Genomic DNA, 23,418 nt, shown 5'->3' on the forward strand with positions numbered 1-23,418 from the left:
TTGGGGAAGATACCGAGAACGGAGGGACGCAGCCGGCCGCTGTGGCCGAGCGGTTCTAGGAGCTTCAGTCCGGAACCGCGTGGCTGCTACGGTCGCAGGTTCGAATCCTGCCTCGGGCATGGATGTGTGTGACGTCCTTAGGTTAGTTAGGTTTAAGTAGTTCTAAGTCTACGGGACTGATGACCTCAGATTTTAAGTCCCATAGTGCTTAGAGCCATTTCAACTATTTGGGAGCCGCGCGGGATTAGCCGAGCGGTCTTAGACGCTGCAGTCATGGACTGTGCGGCTGGTCCCGGTGGAGGTTCGAGTCCTCCCTCGGGCATGGGTGTGTGTGTTTGTCCTTAGGATAATTTAAGTTAAGTAGTGTGTAAACTTAGGGACTGATGACCTTAGCAGGTAAGTCCCATAAGAATTCACACACATTTGAACATTTTTGAACTATTTGGAGGGACGGAGCTGGTCCACAATAATGTCCAAGTGGATATCTGTGATGGTGAGTTTAATTACCACCCCCAGGCCTGACGGAAGCCCAGGCGAATGTCCCTCATGGCACTGCTCCCTCCCTCCTGCGTCCATTCTCCTGGATGATGGCTGTTCAGACAAGGTGTAACGAGAAACTAGATTCATCTCATCGAGCGAGGTGTTTCCACCTATCAGCCCGCATCTCGTGGTCGTGCGGTAGCGTTCTCGCTTCCCACGCCCGGGTTCCCGGGTTCGATTCCCGGCGGGGTCAGGGATTTTCTCTGCCTCGTGATGGCTGGGTGTTGTGTGCTGTCCTTAGGTTAGTTAGGTTTAAGTAGTTCTAAGTTCTAGGGGACTGATGACCATAGCTGTTAAGTCCCATAGTGCTCAGAGCCATTTGAACCATTTTTTTCCACCTATCCACGGCCAAGTCTCATGATCCCGTGGCCACTACAGTCGTAACTGACGATATCGCTGGGACAACGTGGAAACACATTTGAGTCGTCTTCTGCGGACCCCCGCGTTCAACAACCTACTCTGAAAGCGGTCATGCCATGGCACGTGAAAACACACGTGGAAGATGAGCTGGTGACATAACATCGTGGAATTCCACGTTCCATTACAATAAAGGAACTGACATGCCTATTGGAGAGAAACTTGGCCATTGAGGCGCGACATCGTTTTACGTTACAAGGCGAAGACAGGAGCCACCATATTCTATGGCGTTAAACATTGTATTTGATGGATTTTCTTTATCAAAGAGAGCGTGGTTTGAATATAAGCTGTTTCAAAGTATCAGCAAATAGAGGATCTCTCTCTCTTTTTTAGCTACGATTTGTTACAATAAAATGACAGGAAACTACCAATCGATAGGTAAACACTTCCTGTATTTGATGTTTTTAGTGCTATAAACTGTTTGCTACGGAAGTATACTGTTTCAATGCTACGCCACAGTGATGATGTATCAAAAGGTCTTTCTGGTACAATTCGCATATTAAATATCAAATACTGACATTCGTAGTACCGTCTTTACAGATTATAGACGTAGACATGACAACTACGTAGAAGTTGCAGCACAGTGGACAGCATCGTGGGTTCTGAGTTGTGGTGAGCAGGATAACAGTTTCTCGTCTGCAAACTTCCAAAACGTTTTTTCTCCATCTTAGTGTAAATGTCGCAGTGTGCAGCGGTCATAATATTTTGGCTCATAATGTGTCACAATCATGTTGGACTAATGGCTGTATGTCGGTGGCATTCACGTACGTCTCGTTACGAGATTAAACTTCCGCCTTCTTACCAGAAGAAGAGCTCGCTGGCCTCAAGATAAATATTGGCGAAGCAAAGGAAATGAGAGTAAATTCTGGGAACAAGGAAGAGCTCTTATTTGTAGTGGAGTAACAGAATGAGACTGTCAACTCATCTTTGTTCTGGGTAGTGTGGTGACAGAAAATGGTGGCTAAAAATGGTTCAAATGGCTCTGAGCACTATGGGACTTAACATCTTAGGTCATCAGTCCCCTAGAACTTAGAACTACTTAAGCCTAACTAACCTAAGGACATCACACACATCCATGCCCGAGGCAGGATTCGAACCTGCGACCGTAGCAGTCCCGCGGTTCCGGACTGTAGCGCCTAGAACCGCAAGACCACCGCGGCCGGCCGAAAATGGTGGAACTAGAGAAAATGTGGAGAAGCGCATAAAGCAAGCAGGTGATGCCTTCATACAATTGTATCTAATATGACAAATGAGAAACATCACATGTTAAACAAAAGTTCGTGTTTTTAATTCAAATGTGAAGGCTGTCCTTCTAGGCCTATACGCCAGTGAAAGGAGATTATTACGTCACACTTTCATGCAGCTTCATAAACGTCCGTGGTACACAATGAATATCTGGCACCCAGAAAAAAAAAAGAGTAGCTGTGGAGAAACACAAACCAGACATGGTTATATGACCGGATACTTGAGAAAAAGATGAGATGTAAGGGGCACACATTGAGAAAGCACGACGAAGGGATCGAAAAAGAGGCCATTGGAATGGAATTCCCAGGAAACAAGGAAGAGAGGCGGGACCAGTGGTACATGGAGGAACGAGGAAAATTTGGCAGGACCTGGTCGAAATTGAAGGAAATGACCAGAGATGAATGGCGAATTCTCCTGGATGCCCCGTACCTCCAGGCGGGCCAGAGGAATAAAGTATCTCTGTTGAGACCAGACGAAACTACTTTCATGTGGCCGTAACTGTGTTTTCTTTGATTGCTCGATGAGGTGGTGCATAGGAATTAACTCGTGAAAGAATAGTTCACTTTATTACATAGATGAATAAGAGATTTTCTTAATTTAGACACAGTTCTTGGATAATTAACAACTGTCATTGACCAGCAAAGCATCATTGATAAACTAATTAACAAACTGTTCTCTTGATGTGCACTGTTCAACATTTACTAAAGTACAATTTCACCAGGAACTTTAACAACTCGCTGACTCTACACTAGGATGTTGACTCCTTCAGATGAAGTCACGAACTGAAACAGAGCTCTTGCACGATCTACACTATATTGACCTCAGCATGGGGCGCTGCTGTGCCGAAACGGAGGCGCGATCTTCTGGAATGTCTGCCATTGGTTGTTGGGAATTGCTGCGAACCATCGGTGATGTCTGTGATATCGATTCGCGTTGCCGACTTTTGTGTGGCTCCGTGATCTCTGGACGCTACCAAACTCTCACCAATAACTTTTTACGTACAAAGCGTATTAAAATCAAGAACTGTAAGACATAGACACTCACGTACAACGTTTGAAAGAGTTCAAATGGTTCAAATGGCTCTGAACACTATAGGATTTAACATCTGAGGTCATCAGTCCCCTAGAACTTAGAACTACTTAAACCTAACTAACCTAAGGACATCACACACATTCATGCCCGAGGCAGGATTCGAACCTGCGACCGTAGCGGTCGCGCAGTTGCAGAGTTTGAAAGAGTTTTCAAATTATCTCAGTCTCTTTCTAAAGTCAACGAGTGACTGAGTTTCAATAAATTTCTTTATCTCTAGACTATTCTCCGAAGCTTAATTGTTAGTTGAACTAAGGATATTGGTTAAATCGGTCATTCACTGGTGTGGACGCGTACTTCCGAAGTGCAGGTAGGCCGCGACTCACAGGGAGCGTTTCCAGCGGACGAGGACTCTCAGGGGTGCAGGTAGGCAGTGACTTAGTGAGCAGGCAGTTCCGGGAATAATGGGTTCACATTTTACAGAATTTAGTTTAGGTGCAAATTTCTCATATTTTTGCTTGGTCGAAAATTTCACTGCGCAGAATTTTCATACACGCTTACATTTCACACTTCCTGTTGCGACACCGAACTTAAGTACTTACTGTTGTCATAAGTGACTTTAAACTGGTCATCTCGAATCCTCAGCAACAGCAGCAGAAAAATGGTAAGCAGTATTTGGTCGGAAAACGTCGTCTTTACAAAGAAAACTGTAAGCTGTCGGACAAACACCACAGTTCTGGAGTAGTTTCCATAACAAAATATAAAAGTAACTATCTGAAACAAACCATTTACTAGTACAGAAACCTTGCTCTTCCGACAGTATATAAGAGATAAGACTAAAAATCCGTGCACTGAGCAAGTGGTACAGGAAACAAAAATAAAATTTGGAATACAAATTAAAGTTCAGAGAGGAAAAATAAAAACATTGAGGTTTGCCGATGATACTGTAGTTTTGTCAGAGACAGCAAAAAACTTGGAAGAGCAGATGACCGTAATGGACAGGGTCTTGAAAAGAGGATATAAGATGAAAATTAATAAAAGCAAACAAGAGTAATGGAAATTAGTCGAATTAAATCAGGAGTTAGTGAAGGAATTACACTAGCAAACGAGACACTGAAAGCAGTTGGTGATTTTTGCTGTTTGGGCAGCAAAATAACTGATAGAAAGGAGATAAAATGTTGACTGTTAATGACAAGACAAACGTTTTTGAAGAACAGAGCTTTGTTAACATCAAATATAGATTTAAGTTCAAATGGCTCTGAGCACTATGGGACTTAACTTCTGAGGTCATCAGTTCCCTAGAACTTAGAACTACTTAAACTTAACTAACCTAAGGACATTACACACATCCATGCCCGAGGCAGGATTCGAACGTGCGACCTTAGCGGTCACGCGGTAGATTTAAGTGTTAGGAAGTCTTTTCTGAAGGTATTTTTCTGGAATGTAGCCTTGTAAAGACGAAAAACTTGACGATATATGGTTTAGACAAGAAGAAAATAAAAGCTTTTGAAATATGGTGCTATAGAAGATCCTGAAGATAGGACAGGTAGATAATACATGAACAGTACCTTTTGAAATGTGTAACTTTATCGCGCAAGCATGAAGCAATCACAACATCCTTGCTTGACAGCTGACAGCCTACAAACGTTTATCTCGACTACAGCGCAACTAAGACGTAAGTATTTAACACTGTATTTATGTTCAGATTTTTCTGCGAAGATACACAACAAAAATGCCCCTAGTATAAGAGTCTGAAATTACTTACCCCAATAGTTAAGCAGCTGTGCAACAGAAAAACGACTGTACTGTTACGATTACATTTCATGTCTTATAACATCTGCGTATCTTTTATGCGTTTGCTCTTTTCGTTTAACGTCTTTGCTGCGAAGATGCACAAAATACAAGTAAACAGACGAAAAAAATCAGCCAATACTCTTCAAGAATAAAAAATGTCCTATGAAAAAATAATCAAATGTGGTGAGTCAGTCACATGTCATTTTTACTTCAGTGTTTTAACCATTTGTATCGTATTGTGAAGAATTTAACTCTTATCATTAAAAGCAACTTAGATCACAAATCCGTTCAAGTTGAAACAAGCTTTGTTACATGATATCGGCGAATGTCAAATCTTGAGGCGATGTACATAAACCCATAAAAACTCTTCTTGCTGCATTTTGCCTTCAGCAGCAATCCCATAAAATTTCCCTCCCTTCTCGCCTCGTGAAAGTGTGGTATTATTTCAGGGGAAACTACCGCAAATATGTCACGTGCCGTAGGTGCGCCCAATATGGAGAGAAATGTCATGTGACGTATATTCCGCCAATCACAAACTGCTGACGGCGGCAAGCGGATGAGTAAAGGACGACAGTGCTTTTCCTACACCGAGCTATGTTTCTTCCTGTGTGCCATCTGCGAATGGTATAAATAAGGAATCACCGCACGGTTGCTTATGGAGTACAGATGAAAGTGTGTGTGCAGAATTTGACACATTTAGTTTTTCTGAGTCGTGGAAGTTCACAACAGCTAGTCTGTTTAGTCCGCCCGGATGCGGCTCGCATATCGCTCCATCATTCGCTGCGCTGTTGTCTTCATGTAGCGTCGGAGTAGCGCGTGCATGCGGAGGGAGCGAGGCGGCTGCGGCGTTGCCGTGCCGAACGATCTGAGCCGACCATTCTGTGATGTCACACTAGACAGAGAGCGCGCTAGGTTCTACGTCACACATTCGTCTCCTTGAGCCGTGGAGAGCGGGACAAAATAAAGCAACAGGAGCCGGGAGTGAGAGGCGAGGGCAGGGATGTCGGACATTGCGAGATGGGGGGCAGGCGCCGAGCCGCCCACGCGAGTCGTGCTGTCTGCCCCCACCAGCACCTCTCCCCCTACACCCCCCACCCTCATTCGCCCATCCACTGCGCTGCTGCAGCGAGCTCGCTGAACTCAGCGCGCAGATCACGCTCGCTCGCCCTGCTTGTTTTTCTAGGCAGTTGACGAAATTAGCTGTTACGCAACATTCACACTCCGAAGATTAGTCTAGGAACGCGTCTCTGTCTGTAATAGCAACGATGAAGTAGCAGTCACTCGTTATCTCACATGTAGTGGTGACGGCAGCAGTTTGGAGGTCACCGGAAGAATTCTTTTCATGTATAAAGAGCTGAGCCTCTCTGAATGAGGAGCAGGGAACGATTTCTATTACCAGCAAATGAATTGCTTTAATTGGAGAACTGCGACTGGATCTAGTAAGTCTCTCGAGAACAAGAAGCTTCTTGGACAAATAACGGCTTTGATTTCGGAAGCTGATATTGACCGGAGGAGTGATACTGTGCCCATATATCACTATAATTAAGCTGTCCAGTGACGCCTTTCCAGAGTATTAATCAGCGGTCGGTCAGCATGCCAGTGTTTATGTGGATGGGAGCGCCACTGAATTTAGTTTGTAAAGAGTGAGCATTCTTTGACACTGTAATACACTTTAGTCGATAAGTCAACTGCTTGCACGTATCTCTGAAACCAAAAAGGATTTTTATTCTACATCTACACACATGCTCTGCAAACCACTGCCAGGTACTACGTGTACTACGTGCTAGGGTCTCTTCCCATTGTAACACGTATTAGGATTTCTTCACGTTCCATTCAGGACAGAACGCTGAAAGAATGATTGTTTTAAAGCTTCTGTTCGTGCTGTCATTATACCGAATCTTATTTTTTGGTTCCTGCGGATGCGATATTGAGGGGCAATTATTGGACTTTAAAATGCGGCGTTCTAAAATTGGCGAGGGTAAAATACAGGGAGCGAAAGGCTTTATACAATTTGTACAGAAACCAGATCGCAGTTATATAAGAGTCGAGGGGGCACGAAAGGGAATAAGTACTAGAGAAGGGAGTGAGACAGGGTTGTAGCCTGTCCTCGATGTTATTCAGTCTGTAGATTGAGCAAGCAGTAAAGGAAACAAAAGAAAAATTTGGAGTGGGAATTAAAGTCCAGGGAGAAAAAAATAAAAACTTTGAGATTTGCCGATGACATTGTAATTCTGCCAGAGACAGCAAAGAACTTGGAAGAGCAGTCGAATGGAATGGACAGTGTCTTGAAAGGAGGGTATAAGATGAACATCAACGAAATGCAAAACGAGGATACTGGAATGTAGTCGAATTAAATCAGGTGATGATGCTGGGGGCATTAGATTAGGAAATGAGGCACTTAAAGTAGTAGATGAGTTTTCCTATTTGGGAAGCAAAATAACTGATGATGGTCGAAGTAGAGAGAATATAAATTGCAGACTGGCAATGGGAAGAAAAGCGTTTCTGTAGATGAGTAATCTGTTATCGTCGAGTACAGATTTAAGTCACAGGAAATCCTTTCTGAAAGTATTTGTATGGAGTGTGGCCATGTATGGAAGTGAAACATTGACGATAAGCAGTTTAGACAAGAAGAGGATAGAAGCTTTTGAGATATGGTGCTATAGAAGAATGCTGAAGATTAGATGGGTAGATCATGTAACTAATGAGGAGGTGCTGAACGGAACTGGATAAAAGAGAAATATGTGGCACAAACAGACTAGAAGAAGGGATCAGTTGGTAGGACACATTCTGAGGCATCAAGGAATCACTAATTTAGTCTGGAAGGAAGTGTGAAGGGTAGAAATCATAGAGGGAGACCAAGAGATGAATACACTAAGCAGATTCAGATGGATGTAGGTTGCAGTAGTTAGTCTGAGATGAAAAGGCTTGCACAGGATAGAGTAGCATGGACAGCGGGATGAAACCAGTTTTTGGACTGAAGACCACAACAGCAACAACACAACATGCAGTGCGTCCACACTTCGTCTTTATGACGGCTTTAACACTGATGGGGGCACTTTCAGTGACGTGTCTTACTGTCTGTGGAGTAATGGCAGCCTATTCTTCCTCAAGAGTCGAAACACACCAAGGTAGTTATGTTGGACATTGGGGTCTGGAGCGAAATTAATGTTCAACTCATCTGAAAGGTGTTCGTTTGGGTTCAGGTCCGGACTGTAGACAGGCCAGTCCATTTCAGTACTGTAAAGTTATCCGCAAACCATTGAATCGCACATACTACTTTATGGTAGCATGCATTATCATGCTGATACAAGCCATCATCGTCTTCGAGCAGTTTCTCTACTGTACAGAGTACACCATACCGTAAAATGTCTGATTTAGAATTCTCCTAACCACAATAAGGGGATTAGAACGTACCAACGAAAGACACCCCCATACAGTAAGACCCCTCCTCTGTATTTCACTGTTGCCACTACGCATGATGTTAGATTAAGTTCTCCAGGGATCGACAAACCGAAATGCAGCCATCGGATTGTCGCTGGACATAGTGCGAGTCACCACTCCAGATCAGTCATTTCCAGTCTTTTCCACTGTCAGTGGCGTCGCTCTTTACATCACCTAAACCTCCACTGAAATGGTTCAAATGGCTCTAAACACTATGGGACAACATCTGAGGTCATCAGTCCCCTAGAACTTAGAACTACTTAAACCTAACTAACCTAAGGACACCACACACATCCATGCCCGAGGCAGGATTCGAACCTGCGATCGTAGCAGCAGCGCTGTTCGAGACTGAAGCGCCTGGAACCACTCGGCCACAACAGCCGGCCATCCACTGAATTTAGAGATGTGTGGCTTACAAGGAGCTGCGCGATTGTTGTACCACAATCCCTTTAACTGCCTGAGCACACTCATTGCGTTAATTGGACTGCTGTTAGTAATTTAGAACTCACGAGGAATCACTTCTGCTGATTCCATGCGACAGTTTTCGAACCACATTCGGCAATGATCGACGGTCCTTGGACGTCAGTACATGAGGTCTTTCTGGTCTTGGTTAAGTGGTGGTTGTTCCTTCAGGTTCCCACTTCACACACACATCACCAACAGCTGACTTTGGCAGCTTTAAAAGAGTTGTTGTTGAGTTTGTTACTCAGGAGTCATTCAATGACTAAAATATAGTCCACGTTCGAAGTTAGCTGCTGACCGGGCCACCCAATCTGCTGTTACTGCTTTGCTACTCGCTATACGCAGTATTCCCCACCAACATTTCATATTTGTAGGTCCGCCTTCTCGTGACGTGTAATGGTCAATCCCCCTTTACAAAGGGTGTCTGGATACTTTTGACCAGATAGTGTATTTCTAGATTCCTCATTTAACACTCAACCTTGAAACTATGTAAGTGGGCTTCCGCGGGATGACAACACTTACTTCACCAGAAGATGATGGGTACGAAACTTGTCGAAACGTTGCGAGAAGACGACGCCACCACTCGGCTGATAACCCGAGAAGAATTCATCAACACTTAACTTCGCTGCTCTCTTGATACAATTTTTACAGCAACTCTGTGACACTCTCCCGTGGGCAAACAATTCTTTGGCCACTCGTGCTGCCCTTCATTGCATACGTTCAGTATCCACTCTGCTTGGTATGGCCCCACACATTTGAGCTATGTTCTAAGATGGGACGCAAAATGCAATGGTGTGCAAAAATGGTGAAAGTAACTTTCGCAAGATGTGTCATTGCCAAGAAACATATTTCGATGAAACTTGGTACAGGCATAGAAAGAACTTCTGCGGCGTCGTACTGAAGGTGACTGAAAGAAATACGCAATGAGACAAACAGAAATTACACTTTTATTCAAAGACGACAATTACGCTGAAGTCACCGTGATTCGTGATGGTCCTTAATAGACTGATCACCAAGCGCGGGAAAATACGCTCTGCAGTTGATAAGTTCTTGTGGCTGGGCGTCCCATTGTCCCACCGGCACCATTATCAGCCCCCGGTAGCTGAGTGATCAGCGCGACAGAATGTCAGTTCTAAGGGCCCGGGTTCGATTCCCGGCTGGGTCGGAGATTTTCTCCGCTCAGGGACTGGGTGTTGTGTTGTCCTAATCATCATCATTTCATCCTCATAGACGCGCAAGTCGCCGAAGTTTCGTCAAATCGAAAGACTCCCACTCGGCGAACAGTCTACGCGACGACCCTAGTCACACGACATTTACATTACCGGCACCATTGACAAATGCTGGATGGTCGTTTCTGCATGTGGATACGCTGCCACACGTGTCCACAATGCTCCCACAAGTGCTCGATGGGATCTAAGTCGGGGAGATCGGACAGGCTAATCCATTCGCTGCATATCCTAACTCCGCTGTCCGATGCGGTCGCGCAGGTCAAGGCCAAATGCACCCCTCAAAAGACGCACGTGAGGAAGGAGTTTAGAGGTCAGTACATCCATGGAACATTATGTTTCCCCACACAGGAACTCCTGGACAACCAAAACGATCATGTTCGACAATGTTCCTGGGTGGATTACGTGTTCTCACGTCTCGCATTACGAGAGTAGGTCCAACACAGTCGAGCATGATGGGACATGAAAGGGAAGCAGTAACTGAGAAGGGAATGAGTCAGGGTTGTTGCCTGTCGGCGGTGTTATTCGATATGTACAGTGAGCAAGCAATAAAGGAATCCACGGAGAAATTAGCGAAGAGAATTAAAGTTCAGGAAGAAGAAATAAACATTTTAGGGTTTGCCGATGGCATAATTTTCTCAGAGGCAGCAAAGAACTTGCAAGAGAAGTTGGATAGTGTCTTGAAAAGTGGTTATACCAAAGTAAAACTTAGTCGAATTATTCAGATTACGTTAGGAAATGAGCACTAAAAGTAGTATGTAGCTTTGTTTTTTGCCATGATTAAGAGCAAAGTAGAGAGCGTATAAAATGCAGACTGACTATAGCAAGAGAAACAGTTCTGAAATATAGTAATTTGTTAATATCCAATATAAATTTAAGTGTTTAGGAAGTCTTTCTTGAAGGTATTTGTATTTCACGGAAGCGAAACATTGGCGATAAACATTTCAGACAAGAATCGAATAGAAGCTTTTGAAGTGCAGTGCTGCAGAAGAATGCTGAAAGTTATATGAAACGATCCAGTAACTAACGACAAGGTACTGAATCTATTTGGGGGAAGAAGAAATTAATGGCACAACTTGACTAAAAGAAGAGATCAGTTGACAGAATACATCCTGAGCCACAACACAGTGCCGGCCGCCTTCAGTTAACGACAGGGAGCAGCGGCGTTTGCGCGGAGTTGTCAGTGCTGACAGGCGAACAGAACTGCGTGAAGTAACTGCACAAATCAATGTGGGACGTACGACCAACCTATCCGTTAGGACAGTGCGGTGAAATCTGGCGTTAATGGGCTATGGCAGCAGACAAGCAACGCGAATGCCTTTGCTGACTGCACGACATCGCCTGCGGCGTCTCTTCTGTACTCGTGACAATATCGATTAGACCCTTGATGACTGAAAAACTGTGGCTGAGTCAGTTGAGTACCGGTTTCAGTTGGCAAGAGCTGATGGTGGGGTTCGAGGGTGACGCAGACCCCACGAAGCTATGGGCACAAGTTGTCAATTAGGCACTGTGCAAGTTGATGCCGGCCGCGGTGGTCTAGCGGTTCTAGGCGCTCAGTTCGGAACCGCGCGCCTGCTACGGTCGCAGGTTCGAAACCTGCCTCGGGCATGGATGTGTGTGATGTCCTTAGGTTAGTTAGGTTTAAGTAGTTCTAAGTTCTAGGGGATTGATGACCACGGATATTAAGTTCCATAGTGCTCAGAGCCATTTGAACCATTTTTTTTGCAAGTTGGTGGTGACTCCAATAATGGTGGTGTGGGCTGTGTTTACATGGAATGGACTGAGTCCTCTGGTTCAGCTGAACCGATCATTGACTAGAAATGGTTATGCTCGACTACTTGGAGACCAGTTGCAGCCATCCATCGACTTCATGTTCCCAAACAAGTACGGGATTTTTATGCATGACAGTGCGCCATGTCATCGGACCGCAATTGTTCGTGGTTGGTTTGAAGCACATTCTGGACAATTTGAGAGGATGATTCGCCTACCAAGATCGCCCGTCATGAATCCCACAGAAAATTTATGGGACATAATCAAGAGGTCAGATCTTTCACAAAATCGTGCTCCGGCAACACTTTCGCACTTGTGGACGGCTGTAGAGGCAGGATGGCTCAATATTTCTGCAGAGGACTTCCAATGACTTGTTGAGTCCTTGCCATACCGAGTTGCTACATTACACTGGGCAAAAGGAGGTTGGTTCAAATGGCTCTGAGCACCACGGGACTTAACTTTTGAGGTCATCAGTCCCCTAGAACTTAGAACTACTTAAATCTAACTAAACTAAGGACATCAGACACATTCATGCCCGAGGCAGGATTCGAACCTGCGACCGTAGCGGTCGCGCGGTTCCAGATTGTAGCGCCTAGAACCGCTCGGCCACTCTGGCCGGTGCAAAAGGAGGTCCGACAAGATTTTAGGAGGTATCCCATGACTTTTGTCATCTCAGTGAATGTGGTACTGTTTTATTACTCCTGCTAGCAATTTAAACTGTTCTTTAATGGTATTTGTACATCCTCCCTTGAAATAATATAATAACCATATAATGGTTCTTTCGCAAGAACTCTAGCTCTCTTGTTCTAGGATTTTCTAAGAAGAGGACGCGTCCCTGTTGATAGGGAAGCCTACGGCGACCGCTTTGTTCTCTTTATGCTTCCCTGTGTAATAATTCAACATAAAAAAGGTGCTACTGTCTGGAAATATTCACTAATGCTGGTTTCTACAGGACTGCAGTCTTCTCACTCCTGTATTTATTTAGCTTCATGGTTATCCCATTGCTCTGTCTGTATCTACTTCTGCACACTTATTTCTGAAGGTTGCATGACGGAAGGTTCTTCCACCACTAGTTGTCCCCTCTTAGACTGACGCAAGGAACGACAATAATCGGCGGTCCGTTGATCTCCGTTTGCGTCACAAACACTCTATCTTCTTTCATCCCTCACGCTAAATATACGGATGAAGTAGTAAAATTGTCAATCTGTTCCTGAGAAGAATTCTGCTTTTCTTCCAGCGATTCCCAATCAAGTTCTATGCTCATCTTCTTAACAAGATTGTGTTCGCCCTAAATCGTCTATAGCAGAACGACTTCGACTTCTTTAGATCTTTCCTTCAGGTCGATCGGATGAGGATGTCAAACAATGGACCCCTCCGTAAGCCATAATTCTGCCTCCCACAGAAGCTAGGCCACGTGTGCATGAAGCTGAAAACCTCAAGTGTGACTCGCTTTTCAAAATGTCACGTCTTTCGCAAGAACTCTAGCTCCTTTGTTTAGGATTTTCTAAGAAGAGGACGCGTCCCTGTTGATAGGGAAGCCAACGGCGACCGTTTTGTTCTCTTTGCTCGCGTAGTTTCTTTGAGAAAAAGAAGATACGTCAACTCAACCGCAGCCCGTTCATTTAGTTGGCATATTTAGTTTTCTTATGCAAACTATCTAGGAAATAAATTTACACTACTGGTCATTAAAATTGCTACACCACGAAGATGAAGTGCTACAGACGCGAAATTTAACCTACAGGAAGAATATGCGGTGATATGCAAATGATTAGCTTTTCAGAGCATTCACACAAGGTTGGCGCCGGTGGCGACACCTACAGCTGACACGAGGAAAGTTTCAAATCGATTTCTCATACACAGACAGCAGTTGACCGGCGTTGCCTGGTGAAACGTTGTTGGGATGCCTCGTGTAAGGAGGAGAAATGCGTACCATCACGTTTCCGACTTTGATAAAGGTCGGATTGTAGCCTATCGCGATTACAGTTTATCGTATCGCGACATTGCTGCTCGCGTTGGTCGAGATCCAATGACTGTTAGCAGAATATGGAATCGGTGGGTTCAGGAGGGTAATACGGAACGCCGTGCTGGATCCCAACGGTCTCGTATCACTAGCAGTCGAGATGACAGGCATCTTATCCGAATGGCTGTAACGGATCGTGCAGCCACATCTCGATAGCAACGATATGCACGAACAGTTGGACGACGTTTGCAGCAGCATGGACTATCAGCTCGGACACCATGGCTGCGGTTACCCGCGACGCTGCATCACAGACAGGAGCGCCTGCGATGGTGTACCCAACGACGAACCTGGGTGTACGAATGGCAAAACGTCATTTTTTCGGATCAATCCAGGTTCTGTTTACAGCATCATGACGGTCGCATCCGTGTTTGGCGACATCGCGGTGAACGCACATTGGAAGCGTGTATGCGTCATCGCCATACTGGCGATTACCCGGCGTGATGGTATGGGGTGCCATTGGTTACACGTCTCGGTCACCTCTTGTTCGCACTGACGGCACTTTGAACAGTGGACGTTACGACCCGTGGCTCTATCTTTCATTCGATCCCTGCGAAACCCTACATTTCAGCAGGATAATGCACGACCGCATGTTGCAGGTCCTGTACAGGCCTTGTGGATACATAAAATGTTCGACTGCTGCCCTGGCCAGCATATTCTCCATATCTCTCACCAACTGAAAACATCTGGTCAATGGTGGCCGAGCAACTGGCTCGTCACGATACGCCAGGCACTACTCTTGATGAACTGTGGTATCGTGTTGAAGCTGCATGGGCAGTTGTACCTGTACACGCCATCCAAGCTCTGTTAGACTCAATGCCCAGGCGTATAAAGGCTGTTATTATGGCCAGAGGTGGTTGTTCTGGGTTCTGATATCTCTGGATCTATGCACCCAAATTGCGTGGAAGTGTAATCACATGTCAGTTCTAGTATAATATATTTGTCCAATAAATACCCGTTTATCATCTGAATTTCTTCTTGGTGTAGCAATTTTAATGGCCAGTAGTGTATAAATATTTAAAAGCGTCATTTTTCTTCTGCTGTTATGTGACGGAGGTTAGTGTGACGATGGTGCAGAACACATTAGCGCTAAATGAAAAGCGAGTAGCTCTAGTGCGTGAAGTGAAAACACCATCTCCATGGGGAACTGCCAGACGACAGTGAAGGCAATGCAGCCTCGTACAGAGGGAGCACAATGGCAGTCGGCAGCAACTACGCGTAAGTTAGTCTAACAGTCATCTGTGTTTGCATCGTCGCATTTGGTTATTATATGCTTAAGGCCGGCGTTGATAAGCACAGTGCGTGAAAGAGCTGGATTTCGTAGAGGTTACTTAGTGAGCCAGTGGGTTTCTGGCTGTTACTCTTGAAAAACTTGATAAACTGCCGGTACTTTATACTTTGATCTGTGATTTCACACTGGTTTACAGTCCCCTGAAGCTTTACCCCTTAGTGTGAAATATCGCCCCTGAGTCACTACAACCACTCGCCGTGAAGTGTCACTGTAACAAGAACTCACGTGGCTAGCTGAAAATTTCACTTAACAATATGAAAGTGCCGTTACTGCTATAGGAAGTTTATTCTCTCTCTGCATGAGAAATAGCGAAAGCGAAACGTAGTTCGTTCGATAACGTAATTATTAACTGGAACGTTGTAAAAATCTGAATAAAGGTCAGGGGAGCGGAAAATAAGTAAGTAAGAATCCAAAATTATATAAACAGTGATTAAATAGTGTTCAGAAAATTAATGCAAAATCTCATGTGCAAGTGCTCTTCTACGGACCATGTGTCACCACTTGACCTTATATATAAAGAAGACAAGTAAAATCACACCATTTTCGTATTAACGCCCATGATGCTAATTACTGAGTGGAAAACCAATGATATTATCAACTTGCAAATTCGTTTGACCGAACAGATATTGAATATTGATTGCCACGTGTTTTAACAAAACTGTGAACTCGAACGAAGACCTGATATTCCCACTACCCCTGTCCCCAATAGCTATGACTGCAAAGCGTCTCGCGCGAGTAAATCTGATGTTATTTACAATACAGGGTGACCTAGCAGGAAAGGTACATTCTTTGAGAGGTGAGATGGCTGCTTCCTTAATGTGTTTAACTATACTGAGTGGGTCAGGAGGGAACATACACGCGTTGAGGGCTAATAGTGTTAGTGATCCTGAACAAAAAACTTCACATGGATATTTACCCTATTCTGAGTGGTTTCCGAGATAGAATACTTTCCACTTTTGTATGTTTTACTGAGTAACTCGAAAACCGCACCCTCCAGCGAAAACTTGTCGCAGTACAAAATTAAACTACAATAAGTTTCCCGCAAAAAAAAGTTTTATTCATTTTTGCCCGAGGACTAATAGTTTTTGCGAAGAGAGCGCGAATAAACAAAATTTCGCGCGACGCGCATGCTGTGCGAATTAGGTAGTTTTTCTAGGCCAGTTCGTGGTAGTTTCCCAACTTGATAGACTATAAGTGTCTGTATGAAATTGTTAGTCTCTGCTTCCTCTACGCCACTACGGTACGCTGTAAGAAACAACGGTGTTTGAATAATACACAAACTAAATAAGAAATGTAAATTAAATTTGTACTATCTCGGAACCCATTCGGAATAGGGCACACGTCCATATGAAGCTTTTTGTACAGGATCACTAATACTATTACCACTCAACCCATGTACCTTCCCTCCTGACACCCTCATTGTAATTAAACACATTGGGGTGGCAACTACCTCACCATAATCCAGGTCGATGTAGCGTCCCCTTCCCCATTTCTTTAGCACAAAGAAAAGCATTTATAATAAACAGCTGAGAGCTGAGCACACCCTCACGACACCAGGCGGAAGAATAGGGTGTGTCGCTTTGATCACTGGCCATGTGCCACTCTCTAATCCATTCTGACCTCCAAGCCTTCATATTGGCCGGCTCACTTCAAAGTCAGGCGACTTGGTGAGACAAACTCACAGTCTTCCTTAAAGATAAGTTACTCTTTCTGACAGTTGTCTAAATTCTCTGAGACAGAGAAGTTGCGCGCATATATACACGGAATGAAATGTGTCCGACAGCAAACGAAGTTCCTACCCATGCGCGTATGAGTGCACGACCTATAATGTGTTTGATAGATGACAACTTTCAAATATGACGCATAATCTAGGTAGCATTGTTAATGTCGGAGGGCCAAGGAAGCTGGACTTGTTGAGGCAGCGGCATACTTGTACATCTAAGTCACCTTGGGGTGTGTGGCGAAGGGTACTTCTGTTTTCACTATCATTCACCTTCCCTCCCACTCCCGTTTCATTCGCGAATGGCGTGCTGGAAGAAGGTCAATCGATAAATCACCGTATGATCTCTAATGTGTCTGAGTTGCCGTTGCGGTCATTTCGCGAGGCTTTGTGGAGGGATCTAATATGTTGCCTCAGTCTTCCCGGAACGTAAAATCTCGGAATTTTAACGGTAGAGCTCGCGTGATGCACAATGCCTGTCCTGTAGCGTCTACCACAGAAGTGAGATAATAATCTCCTTCACAGTCTTGTACTTACTTAATTATCCCATGACGTTATTGGTCGCTCTTTTATATCTCTTCTGTCAAATCTTGTAAGAGTTTTAGCCTGATGAGCAAAACTCAGTAATCAATAGAATGAGTGTTTTGTAAGCCATTTCTTTCGTGTATGAACTACAATTCCTTAGTATTCTTCCAATGAACCTCAACTTCTGCTTTTCAAACCCCTTGTTTTATACTCTCATTCAAGTTTATGATACAATATCAGTCTTGGATCAAACCATCACACCAGAAGCTGCTGATTGCACGATGACGTTAGGTGTACAGTCATTGCTGTACATAGGTTTCGCTTTTCTTCTTTTTCTCTGCACTGGCTCCACTTTGGTCATTGTCAAATGACAGCAGATACATAGGAGGCGGGAGAATGCATGTTTCATGAATTTCGATAATGGTCTCGTTTTATCATTAATTACTCTGCACCTGCGACCATTCATTGAACTACCAAGCCACACCATTAGAGTATTGGGGAAAGGGAGACATGAGCCCACTCTGCATTGTTGACAGATGTATCCGAGATGGCGGCGTGACGCCACCCAAGATGGCGGTATGTAGACTTGGCAACAGCACATGATGTCATCCACGATGGCGACTGTGACGTCATTCATGATGGCGGATTTTAGCGGGAAATTTGAATTTTGGCGGGAAGATAGGTCAATTGGGTTACCTCCACTAACCTAACCCCCTCCCCCAGAAAATGACGGGAGGTTCATATTCCACCAGGATAATGCAGCCTCTACTAACGTAAGAAAAATGGTGGGAAAGAAAGGGCAGTTGGGCTGCCTCCACTAACCCAAGTCATCAAACTGCCACCTCTTCCTAGGGATTGGCGGGAAATTTGAATTTTGGTGATAAAGAAAGGCCACTTGGGCTCTCCCTACTAACCTATGAAAATGGTGGGAAAGAAAGGGCACTTGGACTGCATCCACTAACGTAAGTCATCCAACCGACACCTCATCCTAGGAAATGGTGGGAAGAGGACTTGATCTGTGCTGGACGTAAGTCTTTATTTTGCATGCACTATTTATTTAAACAGTTAGAGGCAGTATCACCGTCAAGTGTAGTCGCCATGGGTTCTGAATTCCAACTGACATAGTACACCATACTGCCACCAGAGGGTGCTGTCGTCCCTTCTGTAACGTAATCCAAGATGGCGGTCTGGTGGTGGAGAGGAAGGACCTCATAACAGGAAATTCAAGGGGTATATTGTTTATTTATAAAAAAATTTGTTTGTGAGGGTTGGATTTCTCTTGCTCATCATTCTCTGCTGTTTGGAAACATGTAGGTCTTGTAAGAAGTAATTGCATGGAACAAAGATGGTGCACAACCAAATGTTAGACACTGTACTCTGGGTGTCTAAACCGAATGTTTGTCCCTTTGTCGGCACTTAACCTATTGTTCTGTTAAGTGGTTTTCTGTCACCTACGTTTACTTATTCTACCACCTTTGATACCAAATTATGTAATTAGTTATGTCCTTCCACCATATTCTGGTAAACTTTTCGAATTTTACATGCTTTTGAAAGTCATATCTGGCGCATTCTTCTTTGTCACCCACCTCCTTAAACTATCGTTCTGCGTTTTACTTAAAAATTATACAAATTAACCTAGTGTTCTGCACTTACCTGCTGTTCTCCATGTTACCCAGTCACACACACCGTCCCCTTAACTATTATACTACTCACGCCAAGTAGATATAAAAAATTTATGCAAATGAATTGAATCGGTATATTTTACATGTATTTGATCGTTTTTTTTAATTTGCAGCATCCTATTGGCCCGATGAAATCGATGGAATACAGTTTAAACAAAAGATCACAAATAAAAAACATCCCACCACTCGACACCCGACGCCGCCGCCCCGCCGCAGCCGCCACCGCTACCCCGGGCCCTGACACCACCCCAGCTGCGGACGCCACAGCACCTCTCTGGTGTCCATGGGCCGCCTTCCCTCAGGCTAGCGGGTTAGGGCTGCAGCAACCAGACTGCCTGCAGCAGCCCGATTCCAGCACGTTTGTTTACCGTTGCTGACGCTATACCTATGGATAGTGACGTCACAGATCACACTACAGAAATCTGTTCCAGAATAGCATAGGCTGCTTTCTCCCCAGTAATCCCAACGGAGCATACCAGTTGTGTCCAGTTGTGCTTACCTGCCACATCGTGACTGACACCTTGCCGCGAAACATCCACATAGCGACTCACCATCTAAAAGGTATTCAATATTATTCTGACGTCACATGGCTATGTAAAATAAGAGCAAAGTCAGCCTCTTAGAAATTTTGTAGTGTCCCAGACATAGTTAACAGCCGCTTTTGTAGGAGCTTTTATGATGTCTCAGCTTGTCTTCAAGGAAATTCTTCTCATAACAGAACCTGTTTACGGAAATAGCGCGAAATAACGCCGAATGCATTCCTCCTGGTGGTCCTGACGTGGCATCCCGACCATCACATCTTACCCTTCCTGCTTTCAACATCCACAAACGCCCTCACTGCTATGTACAGACTCCTATATCCCAGCACAATGGATGTCTCGTGAAACGAATGGAGCAGTATGATTAGCTCTTATCGAATTTACCCTCTGAACTACTGATGCCACCGGTGTGAAAAGACTGTCTACCTTTTTCTTTCTGCAGACCAGACATTCAGCAGTTATTTTACACAGATCGCCATATCGCACTGGCAATTAAACCTTAAAAATTACCCTACATATCGTCAAATATGGAAAGACTTTTACTCAATTATACTGCTCTCCCACCGAGGACAGGAGCTTGAATATTAGAACGTGACACCGACCTGCAGCCCATCAATATATCATTGCACACCATATGGCTCTAGTAAACATGCAGTTCATATCCAGCTCCATGCAAAGTCAGCCCTTTTACATCATTTGTACATATACCGCGAAGACAGACAGCACGCATACGTATGCTCATGGCACTAGATATTTACTGCGAGGTCGGGTGGGCATCCACCCCCAACGCATGACCAGAGTGCCCTCAGTGGATCAAAGTCACTCTCAGAACTGTTTTACAAAGTCGGCCTCGCTTTCCCCTCGGCACAAATGCGTTACTGTTTCTGGTCTGGACCTGCTTGCTTGCTCGCTTTTCTACACCCATCTCCAGACTCTGGGATTACAAGAACATATCTAATTTCGTATGGCTTGCTAGAATATCATACCATTTTCTCAATACTTCTCGATAATAAACACACATAAATATCGCTTGTATAGCGTACTGTAAACCACTGACTAACTAGAAACTTGTCACTTCTGCAAAGACATTTACTCGGAAACTCGAAAAAAACAAAGAAAACTGATATTTCCACTCGCGAATTCCGATGTCGGTGATGTAGCAGATTGCAAATCATCCCTATAATTTACAAGGTCAACTAAGGTGTTTCTCATGTCTAGAAAACCGACAAACGTGTCTTCCACATGCAAGATGCACACACCACAATCGATTTTCTCTCAACAAAATAAAGGCACGAAATGTGCAGAAGCCGTCAACCGAACAATTTACATGGGTCCAGTGCAAACTCACCTCCACATTCAATCTTCGCAAATTTCCACGCGGCCGGCCTGTGTGGCCGTGCGGTTAAAGGCGCTTCAGTCTGGAACCGCGTGACCGCTACGGTCGCAGGTTCGAATCCTGCCTCGGGCATGGATGTGTGTGATGTCCTTAGGTTAATTAGGTTTAATTAGTTCTAAGTTCTAGGCGACTGATGACCTCAGAAGTTAAGTCGCATAGTGCTCAGAGCCATTTGAAATTTCCACGCGATCACAAAAGCTATCCAACACACACTAAGTATTAGTTCGCTATTCGGTCGTCTAGAGGACAACACGGTTAATTCAACTACATTCCTACTCTCCATCAGGGCTCTCCATTCTGACAGCTCCTACTGTTAACGGGTACCATGTATCACCCCCGCACAGGTCACCGGCGCTGCAGGCCGAGCACGCACAGGTAGAATCATCATCCTAAGAAATCGATCGAATATATATTTTATCCCTGTACTTACAACTAAATGTCACGATCGCGGTCTCAGTTGAACGACATTTGACAATGAGCGAAGTATCGGAAATACGACGGCTTTGGCTGTGGAAATAGAAATATCAGTACCATTCTTATGACGTGACATACTCTTCCCTTTACTATCACAGTACTCGACGTCAGATTGCTTACGAATGGACATAGTCATTTCCTTTGCATATGTCGGAACACAAACACATACGTCGAAATGGAAGCGAAGAGAATCAGGGAAGCAGCCAATTTTTCTCCGTCGAGGCAGCATTATACTGTATGTCTATTGAGGTACCAGCGATACACGCGAGTTGACTACTGTATTTGACGCTTTTCAGAAGACGTAGAACCATCCGCCTTTAAACTTACATGCATCTGCGTTAAAAGATAACAGAGAGTGGACGGGGTGATCAATTGAGATGGAGCTGTAACAAGGTAAGACGTAATGGTAGACTGATGATGCATTCTAGAGAGGGAGGAGTTTCTGCAGGTAAATTTTGCCACTGTTGTGTCAGCATGCATCAGTCGCGTGACATAGCCTGTCTTCTACTCGTATACAGCCACGTGTTCTGTATGGGGTTTAAAGCACTGTCTACTTGCGATAGTTAACGGTAAACCTGTCGGTCATCAGAGGACTTCCACATCATGTGTGATGAATCGTGACACATTCCTCTAAACGAACTATGATTTATGCGATGTACTCCATCCCTCTGTCGCATCTTGGGTGTAAAATCAAGACTTCAGATTCATAACTAAGTTAGCGATAGGCGCTTGTGAGACACTGCAATCCCCATGTATACATTTACCTGACAGATGTGCTGTTTACAGAGTTAGTGGCGGAATGACTTGTAATTTTCACATGTCGGACGCTAATGGTATGCGTTTATCTGTTTCCTTGTAAGAGGTATTCCCCGTGACTAAGATCATTTTATATAGGGCTGAGGCAGGCATAGTATAATTTCTGAACCGTGATCGGATGTGAACAGTGGACGCTATACATCTCCTGAAAGCTATATTGTGCTCGTATCACACAGAGCCGATGTTTTAAGGCAGTAGTTTTTTCGTTTTACGGTTCGATAAGATAGTTTATCGTAGAGAAACCGGTAAGAAGGATGTATGTCACGCGCTTGAAATATATTTCCTACATTGGAATATTAACAGCGTCACATTCTATTGGTCTATGGTAAAGTCAATCCATTTGAGAAATGTTATCATCCACATACCATTGTCTCACAGATGTTGCTTTATGGTACTGTGCATTGTCATGCTGATACAAACAGCCACCGTCCCCAAACTGTTCCTTTACTGCACCAGTACACAGTGATGTAAAATGTGTTCATTCCTCCCGAATCTAGCGTTTTCTTAAGTGAAATAATGGTCCACACCATAACTACGAAAACCTTACCATAACACGACCTCTTCCATACTTCACTGTTGGCCCTACATGTTCTGGCAGGTAACGTTCTCCAGACATTCACCAAACCCAAACTCTTCCATTGGATCACTGGCGGGTACAACATGATTCATCACTCCAAATAACTCGTCCCGCACTGTCCTGTGGTGTCGCTCTTTACAGAACTTCAAGTGTCGCTCAGCATTGAGTACAGACACATGAGGAGCTGTTCGATCACTGTAACCCATGCTTCTTGACCCCCTACGCATAGTTATTGTGCTAGTAGTCTGCTGGCAGCTGTTTGGATGCCTTTTGCTGATTTCATGCGACTTTTAGAACCACCCTCCACAGTTATTGGCTGTCCCTGTCCATCACTACGTGAGATATGCCTGGTGTTGCTTTAGCTGTAGTTCTACTTCACAATCACATCACTGACAGTCGTCTTGGGCAGCTCTAGAAGATCTGGAATATCCTTCATGGATTTGTTACTTAGGTGACA

Source organism: Schistocerca piceifrons, chromosome 5, assembly GCF_021461385.2.
Source record: "Schistocerca piceifrons isolate TAMUIC-IGC-003096 chromosome 5, iqSchPice1.1, whole genome shotgun sequence".
NCBI classification, from domain to species: domain Eukaryota; kingdom Metazoa; phylum Arthropoda; class Insecta; order Orthoptera; family Acrididae; genus Schistocerca; species Schistocerca piceifrons.